Below are 26,977 nucleotides of genomic sequence, written 5' to 3'. Positions count from 1 at the left end.
ACAATCTATCCTGTTGCAAATGTGCAGAAAATAATTAAAATTCAATAGGCTTCTGCTGTGGTTTGTGCACTTGCCCAGAGGAAGATGCACAAGTGAATCTTCTGAAAAGAAGAATTAGTTTGTTTATGTTGCTCTGCTGACTCTGTACCACTGGGAAAGCACTGAGCCCATCATGAAGAAGGCAGATTGTACCTCCTGTACAGCCCTGATGGCTCCTGCTGACCAGCGTATAGTGGGATTTGTGACTCAATGCTTTGTGCAGCGTTGTGTTTGACCTGATATAGACAGATTCCTGCTCAGCATACAGGGTACAGGACATACTGGATCAGCTTAAAAGGTACATCTTGCCTCATGTCTTCTCTGACTCTTCCCATCAGCAAATACTTGCTAACTCTTAGAGAAGAAGTTAAAGAAACATATGTATTGAGTGAAAGAAATAGATATGTCTGAAGTGGGTCTTCCTCAAAGCATGAATTTAGGATGTTCTCAGGTAAAAAGAAAATAAGAAAACTTACAATTCTAAAGAAAAAAAATAAGGGAAAGCTGGAATGTGCCTTTATCCTCTTATATATCTAAGAATGTCATGACCACTTCTTTGGTGCTTCAATAGTATTCTGAGATGAGATGTGCTATGACTGGTCATTCCTAAAAATGGTTCTGAAAGGATTCTGATTCTGAAGCTCAAGTGAGTCTTTCCCACTGATTTCAGTAAACTTCATTTCTAAGTACTCCTAGCAAAAAAAGGGACATATGCCACATACTCAGGAGTCTTATATGTTCAGGTAATTTTATTAAATTTTAAAAAATTATAAAAATACCTATTGTGAAACCCAAGTAATACTTCTATATCCTGTGTCCATAATGTAGCGTAACATGTATTATAAGTTGCATAAGGATATTATTGCAATGTTCAGAATAGTTATTGAAAAATACCTTCATTTTACTGCTATATTATCAAACGAGTTGTAGGAAACATTTGTGGTTGATTTTAAAACAAGGAATGTAAACTCCAACATTTCAAATTATTTTTTATCAAATTAACTGAAATTTTACTGTCATCTCACTACTCAAATAGGTGGGATACTTCTGAATATTTTATAATACGGGTATAGTTTTGTCCTCCTATTAGAGAAGTTCTTGAGTTATTTTAAAGACCTTTCACAAAGGGCAAAATCAAACACTAATGACAGAAGGAACACAGTTGTTAAAGAGAGGTGTTGATCATAACAAAACCTAAAAAATACTAATTGCATTATTCTATGCTGCGATGCAATCTTTAATAAGACCTGAGAGCAGCCTGAGAATTGTTAAGCAGCAGAAAAAAAAAAGGCATTAAGTGACTGTGTAATCCCACGGTCTTTGACATTATTACTTGTGTCACCACATGGGGTGGAGCAAAATAAAAAGAAAGCTCCCTAAAGCTTACTATTTTGCTGGTTTAGAGTTTGAAAATATTGACTTCTAGATCAGAATGTGTCAAGCATATAGATTGTTCTATCGCCCCTCCTCATGGAAAGAAACAGATGCTAAACTATCCAATCAAGGTATGTCACTAAGCGTTGTTACAGAGATGGTGAAAAATGTCCCTTCGTGACTAAAGAAAGATTAAACATTAGTTCCCCAGATTTCCTTCTACAGATCTAACACTGCTGCTATGTGCTTTGATTTTTTCACTAATCAAGTGCACAGCCAAGTCTCTTTATTCCTGAAATTATACTTTGTAGGTTTTGTAGGTAACATACAGATGAGGACTGATGAAGCTGGGATGTTTCCATGGAAACATGTGAAAAACTTTAAAATGTAATTTTAAATAAAAACCTTTGCATTATTTAGGAATTCCTAATAATTTAAGAAAATTATTCAGTTTTTCCTTTTGCTCAGCATTTTATTCCCTGGTGTAATCAGATTTACTTACTAGTACAAAACAATGCTCTCAATGTTACTTTTTAAAAATTATTATTTATTTCTTGCAGTGTTCAGAACTTGGCCCTTACCCTTTTCATTCTGTAGAGTAGTAGCTGATGTACAACATTCATTGTTCCCTTTGGTTGGATTTTGGCAGTTTTGGCTTCCAGAAATTGCTGATGTCATTTTTCTAGAAATAATCTGCTCTTTGCAAATGAGTAATCACTGAGCTTGCTTGAGCCTTTATTTTTATAAGAAAGAGAAACAGAAGGGATTTTGTCCGCAAATTTGGATGCTTGCAGTATTCCATGTGACTCCATGGCCTTACAAGGCTCGTGAGCAGTTTGTAATGGAAAGAAATTCTCGTTAGACAGAATCCTTTCCTAGATTTCTGTAACAGTGGCAGAGTTAAGGATTATGTACCAGTGGGGAGGGAGAACGCATTGGGGCGTCTGTATGAAAAAAGGCATCTCAAGTAATTTAAGTGATTTTAACTTAAGTTACTTTTAAAAATAGCGGTTTAATATGGGCAATCCTTCCTTTTCTTCCTCTGTATGTATAACCTGCTTTCCTCTTCTGGAAAAAGATATATATTTATAGATCAGGATAAACAAATTTTATGGGCAAGTATTGCTTGCTGGTATCTTCCTTGCTGTATTGCCATTCGATTATTCTGTCTAAGTGGAGAAAAACTGTAAATTTATTCCACTGCAATTAAATTAGTGCATACGAAATCAAGTTTTCCTGAGGCAAAAATCTGCTAAGTAAATAGCACTCCCTTGCATGCACCTGTGTTTGGAATAGCTTGTCATGCTATAGAGATATGAATGGCAAGACAAGTATTTCAGTCTTCAGACTTGAGATATCAGTTCTAACAGACACTGCTGAGAGTGCAAGGCTTCCAGGAATTCATGTGTTGTTTCTGCTCTTTGCAAGAGAATTCTTCAAGTAGCGCAGCTAGTGGCTCTCGATGAGTAGAGAACTCCCTCCAGTGGGAGATTTATTGCATGAACTCTACTTGAAACTGTGCTCTTCTAATGACTGTCTCTCTTTGGCAGCAAATGCATCATAAGCTATTAATGTCTTGCTCCCTTTTGCCTTTCTACAATAAATCTGTAGTCTTATATATTTATTAGAACAGAACTGAGTAAAGCACATTGCTCTTTGCTTTAAGGAGCTGTGGTTTGGTTCCTGAGAGGGATATAGGTCAAATAGTTAAAGGAATTGAAGTAAAGGCTTACCTGCTACACACCAGAAAGAATCAAAAGAACCCAGCAGACTGCTTCCTCACTGTTATTCCTTATACAGAAGAGTAACAGTGGCACTAGGGCATGACAATTATGTTCCATGTAAGTTGTGACAGTAGGTTTAGCCTTTCTCAAAGGGCAGCTGGAAATGCATGCTGCAGTCTCCTTCAGAAGGACGCAGCCACTACAGATGCCCAAACAATTTGCATTCTTGTTGGCTTTTGCTCTCTGTCCTTAACCTGGCACGTGAGAACTAGCCCTACCGAGTACACAAAGGTCTACGAGAGATTTGGCACCTATGAGCTCTTGCATCAGGATCCTGCTCTCATATAGTGCTCAGCAGAAGATTTAGCTTTTGCTTTGCAAATAGGAGGCATGGCTGTAGTGATAAAAACAGAACAAGTGAAAAGTTGTCTTGCAGTTTTGACACTCAGGAAGCTGAAGGAAAGGAAGGAGACCTAACCTTGTCCTTTGCACAGTGGCAGACATAAGTTTAAAATCAAAACTATTCCATTAACTTCCCTTTTTAATGTTGTAAGACATGTCAGTTATAGACAGGTGAAAGTGTGTCTCATTTTCCTGCTCATGCCTGCACAAAATGTGTTTGTTGCCATGGGGACGGCAGGCCTTATAGCACGTACTTCCTCCATCCTCATTAGAGGAGTTGCTGTTCTTGCCATGTCGGTACAAAGGACCTCTCGCAGGAAAAACTGCTCGTGTCCACGCTGTCTCAATGAGGTCAGTTCTCATGGCAACTACACTTGATCCACAGAAACGTGCATTGTTTTCTAGTACTTTCCCCTTCTGTGTAGAAATGATGTAAAATCCAAGGGAGCAGAAGACTAAGAAAGAAACCTAATTGGCATGCAAGCGGCAAACGTTGTGACACTTATTTACCTTTCATGCTGATCACTGTTGTTTCACAAATTATTAAGAAGCCTGAAGTTTTACAAGATGACATATATGTTAAGAACACTCCAATAGGGTTGCTCAGCAAAATGCCTATACAACAGGTTTTTTTGTTTGCTTTTTTTTTGGGGCAGAAATCAAATTACCGCAGGATTAGTTACCATCAGATATGGCAGAAACCAACAGCTCTATTGCTGTGTGCCTCAGGAGATTATTTCAGCCACTTCCTCCCTCCTTCCCCTCCTTCCCCCCTCCTCCAGTTTGAGGAAGCTCAGGAAGGCTGGGGTGATCCTGTGGGCAGTTGGGAAGAAGAAAGGAGCTGCTTTGTTGGTGGGGATGGCCAGGGCACGCTGCTCCCACTCCAGCTCCTGCCAACAGGGGATTAGGTGGCATGATGGTGACTCTGATAGAACTACGCCTGTAACAAGGGAATTCTCCGCTGATGGTGTAAGGTTATGTTAAATCTCCTTTGTAGAACTAGCAGGGGATTGGGTTAAGGGTTGTTGGGTTTTTTTTGTTTGTTTTTTTTTTTGTTTGTTTGGTTGGGTTTTTTTGGGTTTTTTTGGGTTTTTTTAATGGATTTCAAAACCTTTTGAATGGGAAAGACATCCCCCATGCTTTTAACAGCATTTTCACTCTTAAAAAGGAGGAAAGACTTGGCCTCAGCCTAAAAAAACCCGAGCATTTACCTTGATTACAAGAACAACCTCAGTTATGCCAGCCTAAGCATTTTATAACTCTTCAGGCCATGAAGCGGAACCGCTGCTAGGAAAAAAGCCACTCCTATAATAGGAGACCGGCCACTTAATGACTGGGAGGTGACTATAGTGCTGCTCTCTGCTGCGTGGCACAGCTCGGTCCAAGTGGGCAGATCCGGCTGTAAAAGGTCTTGCTCTCATACCTTAATGCAATTTCTACACTTACGACTTTTATTGAACCCTTAGCTGATTGCTCTCTGCCCTTCGTATGGTATTTGTAAAGGTGAAGTATTATGTACTATGAGTCTACCCACAAGACTTATCGCAAACCCTATAATTAGAATATTAGTTAATAAAACCTGTAAAGTACTATATTTATTTTAGATTATTACCTTCTTTGTTGTCATGGGGGTCACTGTAGATAGAAGCCAGGATAAACAAGGAGAAAATGACAAAAGCCAGCAAGATGAAAGCTACTTCAAGGTTTGTGAAGGGCAGCTCCATGAACTGTTACTGCTTAGCCTAGGAAAAAGTGTAAACGTTTACTTGGCTGGCTGTGGAAAGGGAGGGCTCTCAATAGAATAGTTAAGTCTTTAGTCAGGAGGATACTAGATCCTGGTCAAACTGGTTAAGTAACTTTAGCAGGTAAGGAAACAATACTGCTTGCTCATACAAGAATGCAAGTTCAAGCCCTTTTTGCTGAGGACGTAGTATGTAGAGTTGCTCTAGGGGACATTTACAGCAGTTAATACAGTAAAGCTGCACTTAATTGGATGTCTCTGTCTGTATTCTATATTTATTTTACATGTATTTAAGTGAAATGCATTTAATAACAGGAACATATTTTGACTCTGAAAGAGTAGTAAACAAATCCTTATTAAAATAAAAAGTATCTGTAAAGATCTGTAGGAATACATAGATTTTTTTCTTAACAGTAAAACTCCTAGTATGTAAAAAAAAAAAAAAAAAAAAAAAAATCTGACTTCTGTGTAGTGGAAAGTTTAACACAAATGATAGAAAGCCCTGACATTACAACAAAATTACAGTTCAAATCCACATCAATAGTTAGTCCAGGGATTCTGAGGTCAATGGCAATTTAAAGTATTCAGTTGTTCACAGGATTTAGCTCTAAAAAGCAGTCTCCTTGAAATCTCAAAACCAAGGAGTCCAATACATTTGTACAGAGATGTTGTGAGAAATCAGAAGATTTATATAAAATATAAAAGAAATGAAAACAGCTTGTAGTAAAAAAGGGAAGCCAGCACTTACTGATTGCCAGGAATTTGTGTGTGTATTCCATTGGGATTTCTTCAGAATCATCCCAGTTCTAGAAAATGATTCAGTATCATGGACAGAGTTAATGACTCACAGCTGGAAAGATCTGATATAATATGGTTCCCTGGTGCTTCTCAGTTGCTGTCTTGCTTATGGCAGGTAAGGTCCACACCAGATTAGAGAGTGGTTAAAGTGGAAGGAGAAAGCACAGCCCAAAGAGTTTTTCTTTTGTACCTGCCTACAGGACGCTGGCGATGTGCAAGCAAACTGGAGCAACAGAAGTTGTAACGATGCCATTGGGGCAGCCGAGACTGAAGTTTGTACGTTGTAAATCATGTTGAATTTTAAGCCCTAGTGAAATATTAACATAATTGTAAACAAGACTATCTAGTATAGGAAAGAAACCCAGCTCAGCAGATGTATCAGCAAGAATTTTAAAATTCAGATTCAGACAGATGTAAGCAATAATTATTAGAATAATACGTGTTAAGGAAGTTTGCTATGTCAGCAAGAACCAAACCTGTATAGGTGTAACTTACATGAAAAATGGTCCTTTTGAAGCATCTTTCTGATCACTTCATGAGGATTTTGTTTGCTGTAAAGTCTCAGTCTGAAAAACACAAATATCATTTATACAAACTAAAGCAACAATCGCCTCTGATCATATTAGCTACAGGTTAGAGGAGATTTATAAATGATGATGTTTTAAATATTCTGGTTATTGTATTATTTAAAAGTATCAAAGATTTTGACATTGCTATTTTTGAATTTTGATCTTCTGTATAGTGACCAAAGCAGGAATATTTCCACAGCAGGAAAAGGAGTGATGCTTATGAAACTCAATATCAATAACACCTGAATGAAATAGAAGCATGTGGAGATGATTTGATCTCTGTCACATTCAATGTATCTTCTGTTGGATTGTTTTTGCAACAAACATTTCATTAGTAGCTATTAAAAATATCTCTTTATGATTTCTAAGAGTGAAAACATAGTTACACATATCACAACTTCCCTGTCTATATGATGGACTAGTTACTTACACCATTTTATTCAATAAACCAGAGAACCAGCTATTCCTGTCAAAGGTAAACTTACACCCGGGTTTCTATCGAAAATTGTGTTATTGACTGTATTTACGCATGCTTTTTCTTTGCAACAGATAATATTTGTATATCTACCTGAATTTAGATGTGAATTTAAAACTTACAGCTTTTCCTATATACGGAGTCAAATTCTTCCATTATCACAGAATCACAGAATGTTAGGGATTGGAAGGGACCTCAAAAGATCATCCAGTCCAATCCCTCTGCCAGAGCAGGAACACCTAGGTGAGGTTACACAGGAAGGCGTCCAGGCGGGTTTTGAATGTCTCCAGAGAAGGAGACTCCACAACCCCCCTGGGCAGCCTGTTCCAGTGTTCCGTCATCCTCACTGAGAAGAAGTTTCTTCTCAAATATAAGTGGAACCTCTTGTGTTCCAGCTTGAACCCATTATCCCATATGAATGTTTCTTTTTATATGATAAAAATAAAGTTGTGTGCAATTAAAAAAGGGGCCTGATTTCTGAAAGTACACTACAGTTGATGAGATTTTTTTATATCAAAGCCTGCGATTTCTGTAAGGGAAATTATGAGGCAAACCTGATGTATTTTGTATTGTTGTGCATATATGTGTAGTGTATTAATTTATGGAAATGATCTTTTTACCTAATACATCATTAAGTAGTTAAACATAAATCATAAAACCTGAGACATTAGGCACAACAAGAACAAATTAATCTGAACAGCCATCAGTAAAAGAGCCAATGGTTGATAATGCTTTTGAAATCTGCTAAGTCCCATTGAAAGTAGTTGGAACATAAACTCCTCAGCTGTCTAGCATTTCACATTTCTTCTTCTCTTTGCAGTTGGCAGAATTGATTATGCGGCTGCCACAGCTTTAAGAATGGATTCAAGCAGAGCCATCTACTGGTGCTGAGGTATAACTAGCAGTAAAGAGGAGGACAAAGTCATAAACGGTAAAAAAAAAATTAAAAGTGTTAATTCCGTAGATATATACAAATACTTAAATCTGAATTAGGAACAACACTTAGAATAAAACAACACTCAGAATAAAATTGCAATTTGATTTAAAAATCAGAGAACATTACAATAAATTATTAAATTGTAACGTTCTTCTATTTCTACATTGTCCATTTTACACTGGAAAAATACCATGTCTTTCTCTTGGAGACTAGTTCAATTGAGACACATTCAAAGGTCAGAATCCTCTACGTATGATTTACCTTTGTCAGGAACAGAGAAAGTATGCAAAATTCGTTAAATACAGAAGGTTTGTGCCCGATATCGAGGTTTTATTAATAGTTTAGGAAGGCTTTCAAACAGACACAAATTCTGTTTACGCCTCAAATGTATCTGTACTGTGGCTGAAAAACTGACACCTTTACTTTTGAGTACTTAAAAGCAAAACTACTAAACAAACTTGAATTGAATGCTGGAAGTCATGAGTGAATCAATTCCGTATGTTTAAGTTTCTTTTGATCCAGGTAATGTTATACAAGTTTAACACATTCTTGTTTGACTCTAAGTTTTCCTATAGAAATAGAATTTCTTACTAACTCTTTATTTTTGTGGCAAATAAAATGTGAAGTTATTTGATATAAAACTGTAAGTGCTTAAGCCGGTCTACAAGAGCCAGGGAACAAGTTCATAAGGGTTTTCTAACCATGCCTGTTACCTTGTTTTGCAATGGAAAACAGGAATGCTGTTGAAAGTCTCAGGAAGGAATAACAGTTAAACAGAAAGATTAAGAAAGGACTCAAAAGCAAACACTTCATTCAGCATTGTCACATATAGGGCCTGTTTACCTGCAAAACTGTAAGAACTCTCCTCAGTCCCATAAGATGCATCTTCTTCTGCATTTGTTATAGGGACTATTTAGTATAAAGGTTACATGAAACCTTCAGTCTTCCTTAGAGGCTGACAAGTCTATCATAATTTTTCAGTTGAGGGAGACCCTTGTTTCAGGAAAATGCCTTCAAAAAATAGCAGTACGTCAAAAATAGCTGGAAAGCAAAACTTGTCTTTTGAATATGAATAACCTTACAAAACATGGATTATTCACTAAGTTTCTAATATCTTTCTCCATCAATGAAAGCAGATTGTAGTGAGCTGGCTAGAAATGAGGAAAAGAAGAATGTGCAGATGTGGGAAGAGATGCTGACGGTGACAAAATAAAGACAAAGGTTGATACCCTTGTAGAGAAATTGGATTAGCCTTCGCCATTACTATGTGTTTACAGGAACAATAGTAAAATACTATGAAATTACCCAACTTGAGATAGAGCTGCTGACATTTTACTGGAGACCAGTGAAAGCCCAGACCTTTTGTGATGAATTCTGATGATTTTGGAAACCTGATTAACTTGAAAAAGATAGGGAAGGTCAAGATGATTTTTGAAAGGATGTTAAAAGGTTCGTATTGAAGTATACCCATAGAAATACTCTAATGAGATTTAAGGAATGTTCAGTTGTAGCCAAAAGCAAATGATGTGTCTTGTGATTTATTAGTTTACCAGGTGGAGGAAATAAAGTCAGCACCAGAGCTGGTGTTTGATGGTTGTATAATGTTTCTTTGTCTAACTTTTTAAAAGAAATGTGTATAAAAAGTAGTTCAATGACCAGATTTTTCAAACTTTTATTTTCCAGATGAAATTCTGGCCCCACTGGGATCTTTAGAAAGCTGATCCATTACCTTGGTGTGGCTTGGATTTCACTAACTCTGTAGCAGGTCCCTCCACAAATATATTTGTTGACTTTTGTGGGATAACTGAGAAAATAAGGAACTATAGTAACTGTCTGGGCTAAAGGTATATATCATGGCCTTAAAAAAAAAGATGAAAGAAAAATGTGAGACTGGAAAGAAAAATTCAGCATTTCTCCAAGTAAGGCTTTTGACTTAAAAGGTTAGACAAAAACAGAATGGACATAAGAATAGGAACTCAGTGGGAGCCGGACAAAATTAAATCTGTAATTCGAAGTCTCTTTTTTTTGTAGTCTAGGTTGCTTATTGCTAATGAAAATATTATTCCATTTCTACAGGAATGAAAATTGTAGGAAAAAAAAATGAATATGGGACAGGTAGGAAATTTAAAGCAAACAGATGTTCTACATACTTGCATGCCTGTTCCTGTCACCGGAAAAAAAGCTGCCAATGAAGTGAAAATATCCTTCATGATAGTGCTTGTACTTTATATAAGTTCTTACTGTTTTTGCAGAGGCACCTCTTTATATAACACATTGACTCAGCTGTCATAGCTGTTGTTGATCACTTCTGAAAGTGAACTGTGGACTTGACCCTGTAGGTAGTATCAGAAAATGAGGAGAGGCAACATCTAAACTTGAAAAGTTTTCTGCTTTAATTAAAATCCAGCTTTGTAACTGACATAAGTTATTCGATCTCATAAAAATGGTTGACTAAGTCAAAGTGCAAGGGTCACAAAGTGACTTATGAAAGTGTAACGTCTACAGCTTCAATCCAGTGATTGTTCCTGTTACTGATAATGTGAGGTACCTACTTTATATAAACCAAGTTAAGCAAACATGAGCTTTGTAAGATATTAATTCTAGATATTTGTCTTAATGCAGTGGAACATGAATCATTGGTCTCAATTAAATTTCTAGTTGTTTTCATTTTTGTACATCCATCACATAATAAAATGACACCATGCTGCCATTTCTTGAGAAGGACTTCTCAGGTGAATGTGGCTTTCTTTGCTTTATAGTTACAAACACTGTCTTAATGGGAATAATATTACTCATAAATCTACTGTATTGTTGTGTTTTGTTTTGTTTTTTCTCTATAAACAAGTCCTTCAGTTTTTATCATTAAAAACAGTATTGAGAGTCAGGCTACATATTGAAAAAATAGTTCACAAGCTGGAAGGAATGAATCTCAGGAAGATTTTACTAAAATGGTTTTTGAAGCACCACCATTAAAGGCATTAAATGATTTCATAGCTGTTGCTGGTTTTCTACCCTTCACTGCTTTTAACTGTCATTCAGTTCTGTTTCTTGGCAGGTCTTTGACTTGTCTAAATATTGCAAAGCTGACTTCTATGATGTGATGTCATCTGTTGTAAATCAGCATCATTTTCTAACTTGCTGAGGATCTGATGAGCAGCTTCTTCAGTGAATTATAACCTGCTGAGTTGTGTGCTGTGGTGGGCTGGGTATCCTAATAAAGGAGTTAATTTATTCCAATCTTGGCTATTTATGCAGCATGGCTATATCCCTGGTCATTAGCTCCAGAGTGAAGTGAAACAGAATAAACTAAATCAGATACTGAGGAAAAAGTAAGAGAGGTGCTGTGGAAGGAACAGCCAGACAAGTACCAGCAGAAAAAAGTTGCTGAAGTAATAAATAAGTGAAGTGTATAGTGTGTATGTACCAGAGAAGAAAAGAGCAGCCTTTGGACCGGCATATCTCGAGCTTCCTCGTTATGTCAGCATATCCTGGGTTCATAGTGGGTAAGTTCTAGACTCTTGTTTGCTGAGTCTGCTCATTTTGTTTCCTTAATTTGTATGCTAAGCTTATCAAAGTATAACTTACAAAAAGATATGTTAGCCATGAAAAATGCAGTAAGGTATAACTTTATTATGATATACTGAAAAATTACTAATTCCATATAAGGTAAGATATTTAACCCCTTCACAGGGTTTGGCTTCATTAACAATTATATAAAAAGTGGGATATTACAGTGATTAACTCAAACTTTCTCCCTAGGTTTTGCTGCTGCTATAGTTAATGCTTGAGGAATGCTCAGCTTAGAGAATACATCCTTCTTTGTTATCTCAGTAAAGAAATGAGCCAACAATGTTAGTGAGTCAGCAAGGCATGTAAAATAACTCTTGATAAATAAATAAAAATAAAAGGTTGTTGTGTTGCTATAAGGTTAGAGAAAACATTGTTGAAGTTGCTCTAACTCTGACTTTTCCTTACATTTACAGCTAAACTGTGTTCAGTTCAGGGCATTTTCTTTTCATAGAAATTGCCATTGAGAGGTAGTTTTTCTAGCTAGTCTTGGTTAGGGCTTTTTGTTGTTCTTGTTTTTCATGTTCTCTGGATGGTAGATCCAATGTCTTTAATATAAATATACCTGTATGTCTTTAAATTTGCTGTCCACATATTGCTCCATGTTTTTACCTGCCTAAGCAGCTAACATTAATTAAAAGGCACGAGATCCTGCAGTGTATCTGTGAGATATCAATGACTTTATAACTCTGCAGTGAAGTGAAATTTTGTTTGTAACACTGAATCTAACACTGCTGACCTACAGAAACAATTCCTTTTTTTTTTTTTTTAATATCAGTTTGAGATCCTCATAGGTCAGAATGCAGATGAGTCCAATGTAAAACTTGATGACTTTTGTTCTGGCTCATATGATATTCGGCTATATATGTAGTGCTGAGCACATCTTCATAATTTCTTTCATACGCCTAAAGGCATTTTTTTGTGAGGGAATATAATGGTAAATAATTGATACATATTCTGTTATAAAGGAAAGGTACATCCAGTGTGAAATACGAATGAACAGAAAAACTTCTAGAGTGAGAGCAGGGCTTCTGTTTAACCAATATATACTAGTGCAACACTGAAATGGCTGGGTTTTAAGCCACTTGAAATAAAAGCGTGGTCAAAATGGACTTATCTATACCCCAATGACAGCCACATATTACATCAAAATTTGGATGAACCTGGGGGCAGAAAAAGCGGAAAAGACACCCATGTTCAGAAAACACACCTAAGACCTACAAATCATAGCAGTGAGATCCTGCACTACATGTGAGGCAAGAGCAGAATTAGCAAACAAACCCCAAAAATTATTCCTAAGGGGATACCCTCCTCCCATTTCAAGCTCAGCCCTTTAATGGGAAGGAAGCCCTGCTCCCGGCAGTCAGCAGGGTACCAGTCAGTACCAGCACATGAGTGGCAGAGGATGGATCAGCTCAGCTCATCTCAGCTCCCAAGGCCAGGAGAGAGCAGCCTGTCCTCATGCACGTCATGCCAAAGCACCTTGTGGTAAACCAGTTGCAAAACTGAGACCTTCAGGGTGGCCCAAGATGTTCACCTGGCTTTAGGCCAGGAAGAATCAGCCTGTAAGGCGCTCTGCGGTGAATATCTGATGCAGAGGGAAGAGAAGCGTTTCTTTGTCCTCTGTGACAAATAAAAGCACAATATTGTAATAGAATATCCTTTAATTTAAGTGATTGTTACTTTGTGTGCTGTTTCCTCTAGCATGTTTTAGAGTCACATTGAATTTATATAGAGAAATATTTGCAAATAATATATACCAGATTTTCTTTCCTTTAAAACCGTACGAGCTAAATAGCAGGCAGAAGAGATCTCTCTGAGTGAAACTCTACTTTTCAGACTCGGCTTAATTGGTCAGAATTTCCCCAGCTTTAGGCTTTGCAGTTTTATTTTGTTTTCTTCGAGTTTTCGTTGTTGTGTTTGTTTGTTTTTTTCTTTGCGGTGACACTAATAATAAGGATATAAATATTTTATTCAGTCAAAAAAGTAACTTTATAATAAGTGAACTATCAGAAAACAAAGACCATTGAAATGCCAATTAAAATTAATATGATACTTTGTTTCCATTCAGAATCTAAACTTAGAAAAAATCAAGTAGTTAAAAATATTCAAAAACCTCTTTGGATTGATAGAATCATAGAATGTCCTGAGTTGGAAGGGACCCACAATGATCATCAAGTCCAACTCCTGTCCCTGCACATGACAACCCCAAAGTTCACACCATGTGTCTGAAGGTGTTGTCCAGTCTCTTCTTGAACACCGTCAGGCTTGGGGCCGTGACACCTCCCTGGGGAGCCTGTTCCAGTGCTCCACCACCCTCTGGGTGAAGAACATTTTCCTAATGTCCAACTTAAACCTCCCCTGGCGCATCTTCCTGACATTCCCTCAGGTTCTGTCATTGGTCACCAGAGAGAAGAATGATATTGTTCCTTTTTTCCTTTTAGCAACAATTAGAAAACCTTTCTACTAAGCTTCTGGATTATTATATTTTAGCAGAGGTTCCTATTGATTCAGTCAATCTTTCCAAGAGGAGCTTGATTATTTATAATAAGCTATATGTGAGCTGTGGGATCTAGGATATGCCAGTAACTGAACAGCAGTGATTTTCCAACCATGATATTTAGTATTGTTGAATTATCCTCTCTCCAGCGTAAATTGATTTGATCCAACTTCTATGTGGGTGTATCTGTCACCCTTATCACACTATGTCACCTTGTGCTTTCCGTTAATTACCATGACTAAGAATTGTCATTCATCCTCAGCTCCTTCCTTGTTCAGAGGTGAATTGCGTGTGCAGCAGAGTTTGAGTAGGGCTTTCGTTTGTTCATTTGTTTTCTTTGCAGACACATTGTTAAACATTTCTCTTTAGAAAATTGGTTCTAGGTTGCTCCTTGAGCAAAAATTGGTAAGCTTTATGGTAGCACTTGGGATCTCTTGGACTGTATTAAGTAGCGCCACTAAACCCAAAACTTTGTAATTCTAAAAGGAAATCTTTATGAATTTCTTTCAAGACCAAAAGGGGTTGGTGTTGTGCACTTCTTTCTTCTTCTTTTTTTTTTTTTAAATATATATACATAACTGTGGCCACATCAGAAAACATACAGATCCTACCTGTGAGATACTAGAAGACATATAGGGGAACTACATCATCTTCCATTCCAACTCAGTGCTAATTAACCTTTAACATTAAAAGGATTGAGTATAAAATTGCGACCTGATTTTGTAGTTTAGTGACACTTTTAGCTTAGATCATGTCAATAAGAGGTGGTGTTCATCACTTCATAGGAAGAATGACTTGCTTTCTAATATTTTTCACCAATGTCTGTATAATACTAAAAACTTAAAAGAAAAAAAAAAGGAAGCACAAAACAAGTGAATATAAATGTGCTGACCTGGTAATTTGTTAGAAAATGAATAATTAATTTCTTTTTTCAGCATAACTCATCTGGATAGGTAGTTATATGGTGTGCATTATCAACTCTTATCTTTTCCAAACCAGGTGACTGCTGACCTACTAGCATGAGTAAGAAGGCTATGTTTATTTTTCCATGCCAGACTGTTACTTGTTGGGCACATCTTGCCTGGACAGCAGTTTCCTGTTTAAAGCCACAGCTAGAATGAAATTAGGGCTTGATAACAGCGAGTTCCACTTGGGTTCCTTTTTTCACTTCTTTGTTTCTGCACAGTTATCTGGAATTTGATTTTTCTCACCAAAGCTGTGAAACTGAGAACATTTCACAGCAAGGAAAACTCTGCAATAGTTTAGCCACTCAGAATGCACGTTCACAGATACGTTTTCATAGTCACAAACATATCCACATGCAATGCAAATGCTGTGTTCTTGGTACATAAAAACAGTACTGGAGTTAGTAAGTAGAATTATGTTGGCTTTCTTGCTTATTGTATTACTAAAATGGTCAGGTAGAAAAAGATTTGCTAGAAAAAAGCCAAAGAGATGAATTTTCTTTTGAACTAGTGATAAATGACTTTTACCAGGTACTTATTTTTAGGGTTCAGCTTGACTGATCTACTTATCTCGGTGGTGTGGAGAACACATAAAGTAGCTGGAAATGGCTGATACTGAATTCTCCTACATTGGCAAAAGACAGTGGAGATAACATATCTCCTTCCTGCAGCTGCAGCTCACAACCCCAGCATCGTTCCTCCAATAGATTTACAGTCCAGTAACACCTGTATACGAGGTCTGGGTGGTATGAGGACTGCCAACCCTTAACTCTCAATTCCTCCATTATGGCTAACTGGGTATCAGGCTAAAGTGCTAAGTCGGCCTTTCAAATATGCTCGTACACTGCCGTTGATGATATACGAAAAGGAATAAAATTTAGTTTTCAGTCCAGTGAAGTATAAGTCAGGAGTGAACAAAACTCCGTTTGTGTGACTGAAATTATACTAATGTATCTAATGAGAATTTCTGGGAATAATTTGGACTTGGGTAACAAATACTAGGATATGCTTGCTGATTTGATCTTACAGTGCTCCATATACTACTTCAGTTGAATCCCTCTTTTTATAAAACATTGCTATATCTGTCAACAGCGAAATATTTTTTTTTACAACTAACTCCAGTTTTGTGAAAGCTTAAAGCAGATATTATGGAAAATTATTTTACACCTGGTATCATCTGGACTCTGTAGATGTTACTCTTTTGAATATTTTAATGGTGATAATTTGCTGGTAAATGAATATGAAGGGGGCATTATGGTTCTTCTGTTTCTCTGGGTGCTTAAAATACATTACAAAATAAAGATATAAAGATATGATTTTGCATGCAAGATTATCTTCTCTCCTTCATTTACTGCCAGTATCCTAGGAGCAGTAGGTAAGGTCATAGTTGACATAAATATATGCTTTATAATTTTCTCAGAATGCCAGAGAAATCTGTAATTTCTGGTGTAACTCAGTCTTGTGTTTTTATATATAATTTTGGTATCTCAAAATGAAGAAACTGCCATTTCCCTCAACTGAATCTTTAAAATGTTCCCTCCTACATACTCAAAAATCAGTCTATGGCATTTTAATACAAACATGCAGTATTTGTCTTTCAGCAGTTTGGGACAGCCTATCAATTTGGGCTTCCTTGCTCTCCACTAAGCCTACTGAGATTAACGTACACATTGAAATTGGTGAAGTCAAAATAGAAACAGCACCCAATTATTTTGGTATTTTCCTGTTTCCTTTTCTTTCTTTATATGTGGTCTTTTGTGACCAAAATTCTTGTCTGAGACCTTCCTGGACTGAAACTTTGCAACCGTAAGACATTTGACTGAAATAGCTGGGTCCAGATTGGCTTCAGCTTTTACTCTGCTGCTGAATCTCAGATGTCAAATTATTCAGAGGTGACTGCTTGCTTTTGTATCCCACTGCGGAAATTCTACATTCTACATAGAAAAATACGTAGCTGGTGAAATTTTGATATAAAAATAACTACAGTCAAGCACACTTACAAGGTATTTTTTAGAAAAATCTGTATCCATTTGTTCCAATTTATAGATAATCCTCTGTGCAGTCAGCATTTTTGGACTATTACTATAGAAAATGGTACTGAATGAGCTAAAAGTCAAAATGATAGTAGGATGCATAAAAGCCTGTAGGTTGGATGAATAAACACCATCAGATTTCTGTTATGAGAAATAACTATCTGGAACTGATGAAAACTGTTGTTTTTTTTTTTCTTGGAGACACCATTGTCTCAGTGTTAACCCTTTCGTGAGAGGCAAATGGATAATGACACAATGTAAGAGCATCTAGATTCCATGCAGCCAGTGACTGGGTTTAGATGACGTTTTGGGAAAATACTATGGTATGCAAAATTCATTAACAATGGCTATTGAATTCAAGTTACTCTGAGCTGTCTGTATGCAACTTTTCAGTTTGGCATTTACACTAACAGTTTATAGTCTATATCATATGCAGTACCTACAATTGCAAATGACCAAACCAACATTGAAAGTGGTAATAAAGCTTTGTATTCCCACAGTATCGACATGCTATAATCAGCTGAACAGTAGCGTGTGTTCAAGTAACCTTTTGCCGGCAGTATGTAATTTCCATTTTCAATTAGTTTACGTTTCAGGCAGTGGATGAAATTTAGTTTTGCAGCTATTTACTGAGATCTAGTTTTGTTCCTTGGGTTTGACCTTTGAGCAGAGAAAGTAAAGAATACTAGAAAAATGTTTATTCGGGAGTCTCAGATTTCCTAGTGCCTGCAGACCTTGCTGAATTTGTTTTCCCTGATCTTTATGTAGGGAATTAAGTTAACTTAGACAAATATGGTGGTTTGGTGTGTGTTTGTTTTTTTTTTCTATTTGACTGAAATCGGACGATGGCATTGTAATTATTTTTTAAAGGGAAAGAGGCAAATTGGATTTAATCAAAGGGCGTATATATTGAAAATTTGGTGGAATGATATTTGAAGGAGAACTGAATAGAAATAGAAGCAGTTGTTGAAGAGGTCTATCCATACATAAGCACATTGGAAAATTTCCAAGCAATGATGTTGTAATTTATAAACCTTCATAAATTCAATTTTATATATTTATAAGAAAACTTATGCTATTGATAGCCGGCTATTTTACTTTATAACCTCCTGGCTTTTTAATTATTGCAGAGGTTTAGGAGTGTTCTCATAAATCTTGTAAAAATCTGTGTTTACATGAACAGTCATGTCATTGCATGTATTTCCCTTCCTGTCTTCTGGGTCCAGTGCTTTTTAATAGTTAAGACAAGGATACACACCCCCAGCTTCCAGGACACAATCCTCTTGACATTCTCTAACCCCTCAGTGAAGCATTTGTACTCATAAACTGACTGTCTCGTCTAATACCTCAGAATGAATCTGAATTCAATAAATTATCACAAGAGGGAGCCCTCGTCAACACCAAATTCTGAAGTTCAGTACATGATTTTGCAGAGCTCCATTAATCACTTATCAAGAGAAACACAGGTTCTGTGCATGTGCAGTGAAAGTAGATTCACACTAGAAGAGGACCTTGTGAGAAAGGTCATATGCGAACTGACTTTTTACAGAGGAAAAAAGCCTAGAAACTATGGTTGAGCATTTGAGTAAGTTTGAATTGTGGTTTTAAAGTTTTTCTTTTTCTACTCGTTACTGTGGTATTCCTATTATTAATAAGATTTTATTGAGTAATGCAGGTAGAGCCTTCATTCTGGGAAATCATAGTAAGAGCCTTCATAAAGATTCATAACAGGCTTTATTGTATGAGGATTACTTGTGTATTGGTAACCTGTCACTAATCTTTGTTTTTTAAGTTAAAATGAGTGCAGAAGTCTGTGCAGTATGGAAACAAATTCAAAATGAAAAAAAATTGTAGCAAAGAGATCTTCTTGTATAAACTAGGTTGCTTCATCATACTTGTGCCTTTTACTCTTTCAGTGTGCAAAAATCTATTTTAGGTAACTTCTTGACTCCATTTGTTAATCAAAGTGGAGAAAAAAATATAGGCGTGGACCAACCGTGGAAACTCAATGCTGTTCCATCAGCATTCCATAAGGAGTTATGGACACCTTGCGTTTTGTCACAAGTTTCGAGAAATAAACACCCCAGAAAATCCTAAAATTACGTCTGCAAATGATTTCCATAGTGCTTCAACATTTAACAATTTCTTTCTGCCCTAGAAAGTATCTCATTTATGCATTCAGCTTTCAGATCAGAGCACCAGCCTGAGAGCTGGGACTGTGATCTGACATGGTGACACTTCTGGCTTACAAAAGATGGTTGGTCCACAAGGGTCCATCTTATGTTTGGAATTTAGTAGTTTGTAGGAGTGATGCACCAAAGTGAGAAGGGGAAGATGATGTTTTACATGTTAAACTTGTTCTGAGTATGTATTTCACCCAAGTTCAATACATATTATCTGGAATCCGTTTTTGTAGAATGTATACAAGGATGTAATAAAATTCTGACATTTGAGCTGTTTATAGATTATAAATCAAATTAGGCCTAAGGTAGTGAAAGGTGTAGATAGACAATTAACCCATTACGAGATGGCACTTTTGAGATGATATCCTGATCTTTCTTTGATCAGCAACTGTATAATATAAATGAATTTTAAAAAGAGATCATCTGCTGAGGAGTAGAATTTGTATCTGCAAAATGCTGGTGCAAAAATCATCAATAATGGAGGATGCTGACACAGTCTGACACTGATGCATTGCAGCAATTCCTGAGGAGACATTGTGATGCATTTCATCCCTGTATGAGAAAAATGTTTTGATGTTAATATGGGCATAACCTACAATATCAATTTAAATAAATCATGGAACTGTTACTGTGTATATACAATAGAGAATTTAGTTTTAAAACATTAATAATACAGCAACTTCATTTTTCTTTTCACATTTTCACACAATATAAGCAAATTGAGAGCATTGACTTCTGTGTTAAATATTCATTCTGAGGCAAGGAGATGTAGTAATACAATTTCTTTTACTATTTATGGGAACTGATGTGGTTAACCCCTATTCAGATGTCATGATTAATTTACTTTTGTATTCTTGAAATTATAATTTTTAGTATAGAAGGGCTAAAGACTACTATTAGTTGAATCGAAAAGAAAAAGAATTACACATGCCTTCACTTAGAGGTAAAAACCTTTCGGAGAAAAAAGTGTTTTGACATTCTCAAGGAGATTCTGAAACCAAGTAAATATTAAATAATAGGCCATTTTAGATAAGCTTCTTGTGTTCAATTTTATATTTTCTACTTATTTTCTAGAAAATATGTAAACTTTCCTACCAGTTTTCATAAGATAGGAATATCTGGATGTAAAATCTGGTCCTTATATGTGATGGTTTGAGGTTGAATTGAAATATTAAAATCTTTTCACTTAGTTTTTGTGAATTATCGCCAATAGCAATTTTTTTTTTGCAAAGATCTAGAGCAGACAGGTATGGAAGAGGCAGCTATGCTACAGTTAAATCTCTTGCTTCCTTTTCATCCTTCCCCCCGCATCAGCCGTCGGGCTTTATAACTTGTATAACTATTCCACTGAGGACTTGCATGCTTTGGAACCCAAACATTTGCTAAGTGTCTAGGTTCAGTAGAGCATAGGCTGGCTTTTAGCTGTATTTCATCTCTTCTTACCAAGAAGGACAGGGAATGACCTAACTCCACCTGAGTGCCATATCCATTAAACATGCTTTGTTCATAACATAAGCTGCACCGAATGCAGTGACAAATCCACCTCAACACTGGGTCATAGGAAGAGGGAGCAGTCCTGTCATGGAGCAAAGCTGTGGCTGGACTGTTCATCCAAGAAGTGGGTCTTGGTTGTCCTAAGTAAGTTTAGCTCGAAGTCCTGCTTAGGAGCAAGACTGGAATAGGGCTTTCCCCTCTTGTCACTGGAAGTTTATGATTAAAGAACTCAGAAAGAACGAATATGAGGGAAACTGACTTTATCCTCAGGAGGACTCATGATCTCAGAGACCAGGCTGTGTCCCAGCCCAGATTGTGAAAGAAGAGAACTGTTTCTCTCAGCACTCTAAACCTTGATCTGAACCCCACAGGAGATGGCCTGCTCCATCAGGCCCTGTGGCCTGGAGCAGGGATCTTTGCTGGAGCGTGCTGTGGCTCTCCTCTGGCCACATCCTTCAGCTCTCTCGCAGAGCATGGGGTCAGAATGTCAGTGATCCTTAGGTTTTTCTTTGTCAAAGAGTCAGACACTGAGACCTGCTCTTTGGAGGTGTAGGGAGCTGAAGCTGTTTTAGATACGCATATCAGCCCTGAAGCTGCTTCTCTTGCTGTTACAGTATTTCCATTAAGTACTTATCATGGCCGATCTTAATATAATCCACAGCAAAAGGAAAAAGAAAAGCCTTAAACTAAGGTTTAGAAATGTATTTTCTTACCTTGAACTAAAGTTTAGAAATACATTTTCTTACCTCTGTTTTTCTTTATGGCCTGCCCGAGCTTTCTTATTGAATAGAAGTGTTTTATATTGATTCAGCACAGAAATCAATTAGGAGGGCTCACACAATCTATGCCATTGACTCAGCTCCACTGGAGAAATGCACACTTGAGCAATGCTAATGAATAGTTGGAATTGATAACTTCTAAGCTGCCTAAGCTATCTGCTTATCGTGTGAATTAACTCTTTACATCCACACAGCATGATAGTATTTAAAGGAATAAAGGTTTACATAGTGTTCTTAAAAATTATCAATATTTTTCTTGAAGGGTACAAATTTGTCATTTGCCGCAAGTGCCGGAATAGTAAAACCATACTACGTTATCACACGTGCACAAAAAAAAGCAGGAAAAGTGGTGAGGTTCCTAACAGAAATATTTAATATATCTTTTCTATATCTGTGCTTCTGTGGAGGAGTTTTGCATGTGTGGGAGATGACAGAAATACAATACGATGTTCAGCTGAAGGGCCATGACCAAAAGAAAGGAACATCACAGAAACAAAATACAAGGATTAATGGTAACAGAAGGATGGAAAAGTTTATCTCACTATCATTATTATAGTAAAACATAGAACATTTTTCTTTCAGTTTTCTGTTTCTCAAGGCAGGGATGGTAACTCATTCCCTAGCCACTGTCACACTGGATAAAATGTTTCTTTTATCAACTTCAGAGCCAGCCAATATACCTCTTGCAAACTTGCTTCTTGTTTGTGTTCTCAAATGACACCGCTGTGGTGCACAAAATTTTTTTCCAAAAGAATGACTTCTGAGAAGATCAAGTGGAAGATGATTTTTGCAAGTTAGGATCGATTCAGCTGTCTTTTTGTAAGCTGTTTCAAAGTCATCCTTTGAAAGGCATATTTTTGGAAAATTTAATTTTTTTTTATAAAGAGTTAAAATTTCGATTGTGATGGCTTGATCAGCCTTAAAAAAGTATTTGTCAGGCAAAGCTAGACTGTGGGCCATGTCTTCCATTTGATTTTATTTGAGAATTCCATTATGTGTATTTACCCTAAGTGAGGGAGTAAATTGGATTTGCCCCATAAGCTTTAGATTAAAACTCTCAAAAATTTATACATGTAGTTGGACCATGTAAGCCACACTTTTCAGTTCATTTTTGCAAAACTGTCTCCAGTTTTGCGAACACATCAACTCCAATAAAAAAGCCTGAACAGTGTCTCAGTATTCCTATGTAAATCAGAAGGCTATGCCTCTGAATTCTATCATTTGATTGCTTATGATAGCTAGTAAAGTAACCTAGAGATAGAATTTTTTTTTTTTTACTTAAGTTTGTTGTTGGTTTTACTAATATAGGTATTTAAAGTTATCTACCTTTTTTCATTACACAAGGACATAAGACTTCTCCGTCAGCGATGAATTTAATGAGGCAGTATAACTGCCTTAGGTATAGGAGACGGAAGGTTTAAATCTCTTAAACTGTTTGAATGTCCAGTTCTATTTGGTTTTATGGTCTATTCCACTGCAACACCATTCAAATCCCAAATTACTGTAATTCCACCAATCTGAAAAATTACAACACATAAAAGGAGGATTTCAGTAGTCGTGGCTGAATCTCTGAACTTTGTGAATGGAAAACTAAATTTAAATTTCTTCATGCCACCATGTTGAGTTGTATTTTCACTGAAGATTCCAAATGTGGTGGACAGTTTTCATCATGGTAAAAAGAATGGTGGCCATTCCAGGTGAGTATACGGTAAACCCATAGAAAAGTCCTTGTAAGTTGTCTCTTGAAAAATGGAAAGTAAAAATGAGTTTTACTGTATATTTTTTACTTTTCTTATATTATATTTAGAGATACTCACAAAAATTAGTCTTAAGAAGTGGTACCTAAGTTGCTACGCTAATTTCCAATGATAAATGCATGCTACGCTATCAGATCTTGGGTATCAGGGTGCACTTGACCAGGCAATTCTTATACCCCAGAGCAGATAGAACTTTGAGAGATGATTTTAATAGTTTCCTCTTGCATTAAAATACGAGTCTTTAAGTTATATATTCATTTGCTGTCAAAAAATCCCTACCAAAACCCAAACCAAACCAGAGTCAACATCTGACTGTACTCCCAGCTATTAGTGGACCAGAAATACATTGTGTAGTAAGGCTTAGTTATTAAATGAAATGCACACAAAGAATAGGATATAATTTATTCCATTTGATTCTCCCAAAATCATGACTGATGGCAATTCAGAACACTCACTTTCCTTCTAGTGAGCGTGCTCAAATGCTTCCAGTTTCCAAAGCATTGTTTTAAAAATAAATAATAGGAAAAAAGAATAAAGATCTATTGCGTAAGACACTAAATAAAAATAGTTGGCAATAAATCTCCCTCCTGCCTACTGAGTCCCTGCAAGTTGGTACTTCACTTCAGTCTTGTTCTATACTCCAGCAACTTTACACTTCATGAGCTTCACAACCCTTACACAGCTCTCTTTGCCCAACAAAAATCTCCTTTTCTCCATCTGGTTAGTGAGTCTTCTCTATGTTGCAATTAAGCCCTTTTTCCTTTCAGGAGTACCCTGCACTCCGCTTGTTGCAGCTCTCCATTCTTTTCTGCTCTACATACCTGAAGCATCTCCAAGCTCTGTGTGATTTTTGTTAGATTGTCTTGTTGAGTAACCCTGTTAATGCAATGGGCACAACACAGAAATAAATGGAGTTATTGCATATCAAGGTGTATTCTGGGGCTACTGATGTGAGATTTGGACAAAGCATTAAGAAAGCTGTAACTTCAATTATTCCATTTGCTGTGCTTACTTGGAAGGGAAAGTAATCAGACCGGGCAGGTTATGTTCAAATGAATGATGAAAGTATGACATCTCTCAACTGAGATGATCTCTTAGCCACTGTTTTAGGTATGTAAGGAAGAACTGACAAATATAGCTCTTTAGTCATTTGAAAGGGAGTTGAACAACTCTTCCTTAGCAGTCAAATCATAGAGGAAAAAATGCTTTTCAGTAAGCTGACAAAGGGCTTCTCAGAGACAAATATAGGACATAGCCAAATTCCTTCCAACCATTTAAAAAAGGAAAAAAATGAGAGTCTGTGTAAGAGAGAAGCTTTCACTATTTGATTCTCTTTCTACCTAACGTAAGGGAGAAGGGGCATATATTACTGTCTTCCTAAAAGAGATTGCCTTGCTGTTTCTGTTAAAACACATCAAAAAAGAAAAAGCATGAAAAAATCTTTTAGAAGGAAAAATACTTTAAAGCCTGTCTTTCAGTGCTTTATTTTCATTGATTTACTTTTCCCATCTGCCTCTAAATAGTTGAGATAATGATACTAGTATGTAACAGGTCAGCTTTGGGGATATTTCTAACTCTAATGCACATGGATGCTCATTGTTACCATGGTAGCAGATAAAACCACTGGTTGAGAATATCAGCAGTTACCAGTGCACTGACAAGTCCAGCCACAATACATTATAATAAAACTGGACAGCAATACTAGAAGATTCTGCAATAAATGGTATTGATTTGCCCTCTCTGTCTTGGCTGCTATAGCAGGTTTCAGGCAGAAGTTTCAAAATGAAAGTTATCTTTTGCAAAGTAACGGGTTATAAGTGGTCGTCCTTTGCTTGTGAAGACATATATTTCTGTCTTTCACATTAACTACTAAGTTGCTAAAGGCATCCTGGTTTATATAATCTGAAGTCAGAATAAAGGAGCATTGAATATGTTGCTGTTGTTCTATATAGATAACACCATTATGTTTCTTGAGATAGAGGGGAAAAAAAAAACCCAACAGGCTGACCGCCTGTCAAAATTGAAGTGCTAGACAAAACAGATGTGTAGGATGTTGAGTTTGAGATATCTGAAGATAGTTAAATAAATATATTGTAATAAAATATTTTTAGATTGTATTGTAGGCATGTACAGACAAACATTACCCAGGCCATGTAGCCACCATAGCTAATATAACACCTAGTCTTGAGAGGTTTTCAGGGCTATGCATTCTTTTGACTTTGTTCAGCCGTGCTTCAACCAGAACACAAACTCACATAGACTTGGAGCACAGCTGGAATCCAAGGAAAGCACATCTGGATTTCTGCATATGTCACAGAATCACAGAAGTTAGGGATTGGAAGGGACCTCAAAAGATCATCTAGTCCAATCCCCCCACTGGAGCAGGAACACCTAGATGAGGTTACACAGGAAGGTGTCCAGGTGGGTTTTGAATGTCCTGAGGATAGTGATAGGAGTTCATTAAGGTACTCCATAACTTAAGGTTTTGTAATATTCTTCTGTCTTGGAGGATTAATTAAAAAGATATCAGTAAAAAATGTAAAAAATCTCTGAGTAAAGCAATAATGGAAAGAGGACATTAAACAAAACAGAAGAAAAGAAGTTTGAATTTGAAATGAAGACAGAACCTTGTACTCCTTTGTCTGTCTCAGCTTGTCATTTCTTGTTTGTAAGATAATGAAGATCTGAGAACGTTTCCCTAAACACATCAGTGGTATGGCTTGTTTTTGTTTTGTTTTGTTTTATTTTGTTTTGTTTTGGGGTTTTTTGTTTGTTTGTTTTGTTTGGGGTTTTTTTGTGTGTGTTTTTTTTTGTTGTTGTTTGTTTGGTTTGTTTGGTTTGCTTTTTTTTTTTTTTCCTAGGAGTTATGAAAATATCAAGAAAAATCATAAACTGGTCAGAGACCATAAAATAGGACTGCTAGGACTGCTATAAACTCTGCTTAGACATTTATGGAGAGAGTTATTTATTTAAAACTTTATTTATTTGGGCTCTTAAGAGCCCAATTTTTACTCCACATATAAGACTATAACTATTTTGAGATCATCCCTTCCATAGCATCAAATAGTAGTGCTCACAAAAGCAGCTAACTTTTATCATTAGGCAGCTTTTGGAAACAGGAATTCAGTGCTTGGGCAGCTCAGTATCTCATATCATGACGTGCTGCTACACGCCAACTGTGCAGAGTAAAATGAGATTTTTGCCCCAACTGTCAAATGGACCTGTAAATTGTTTTCCAACAGGTATGAATCTTTTACTATTGAACTAGCAACTAATTCCTTTTTAACTGTGATGTTTCTCATTAGGTTAGATTTTATCGATGGTGTCTCAATGTATATGCGAGAGGGTTTTCTGTTCTGAAATCACTTCGAATTATGGATGTGGTGTAAGTGGAACATCAGTGACATCCAGTGGCAGCACACATTAATCACAGGCATGCGATGTTTCACACACCTTGAAGGGTGAGTCTCATCAATTTACGTCTGTTTTCATGTGATTTTGTTCAAGGTTCACTTGTGGGCAGCTCAGGTACCTTTTGGCAGAATCGTGTTTTCCGGGTTAAATAGCAGGTGGACAGGCGATTATTTTGACAAATAGCAAAGGATGAATGAGATCAATCTCAATTATCAGTGATGAACTC

Source organism: Caloenas nicobarica, chromosome 4 (genome assembly GCF_036013445.1).
Source record: "Caloenas nicobarica isolate bCalNic1 chromosome 4, bCalNic1.hap1, whole genome shotgun sequence".
Taxonomy (NCBI): domain Eukaryota; kingdom Metazoa; phylum Chordata; class Aves; order Columbiformes; family Columbidae; genus Caloenas; species Caloenas nicobarica.
Note: the sequence above shows the minus strand (reverse complement) of the source record.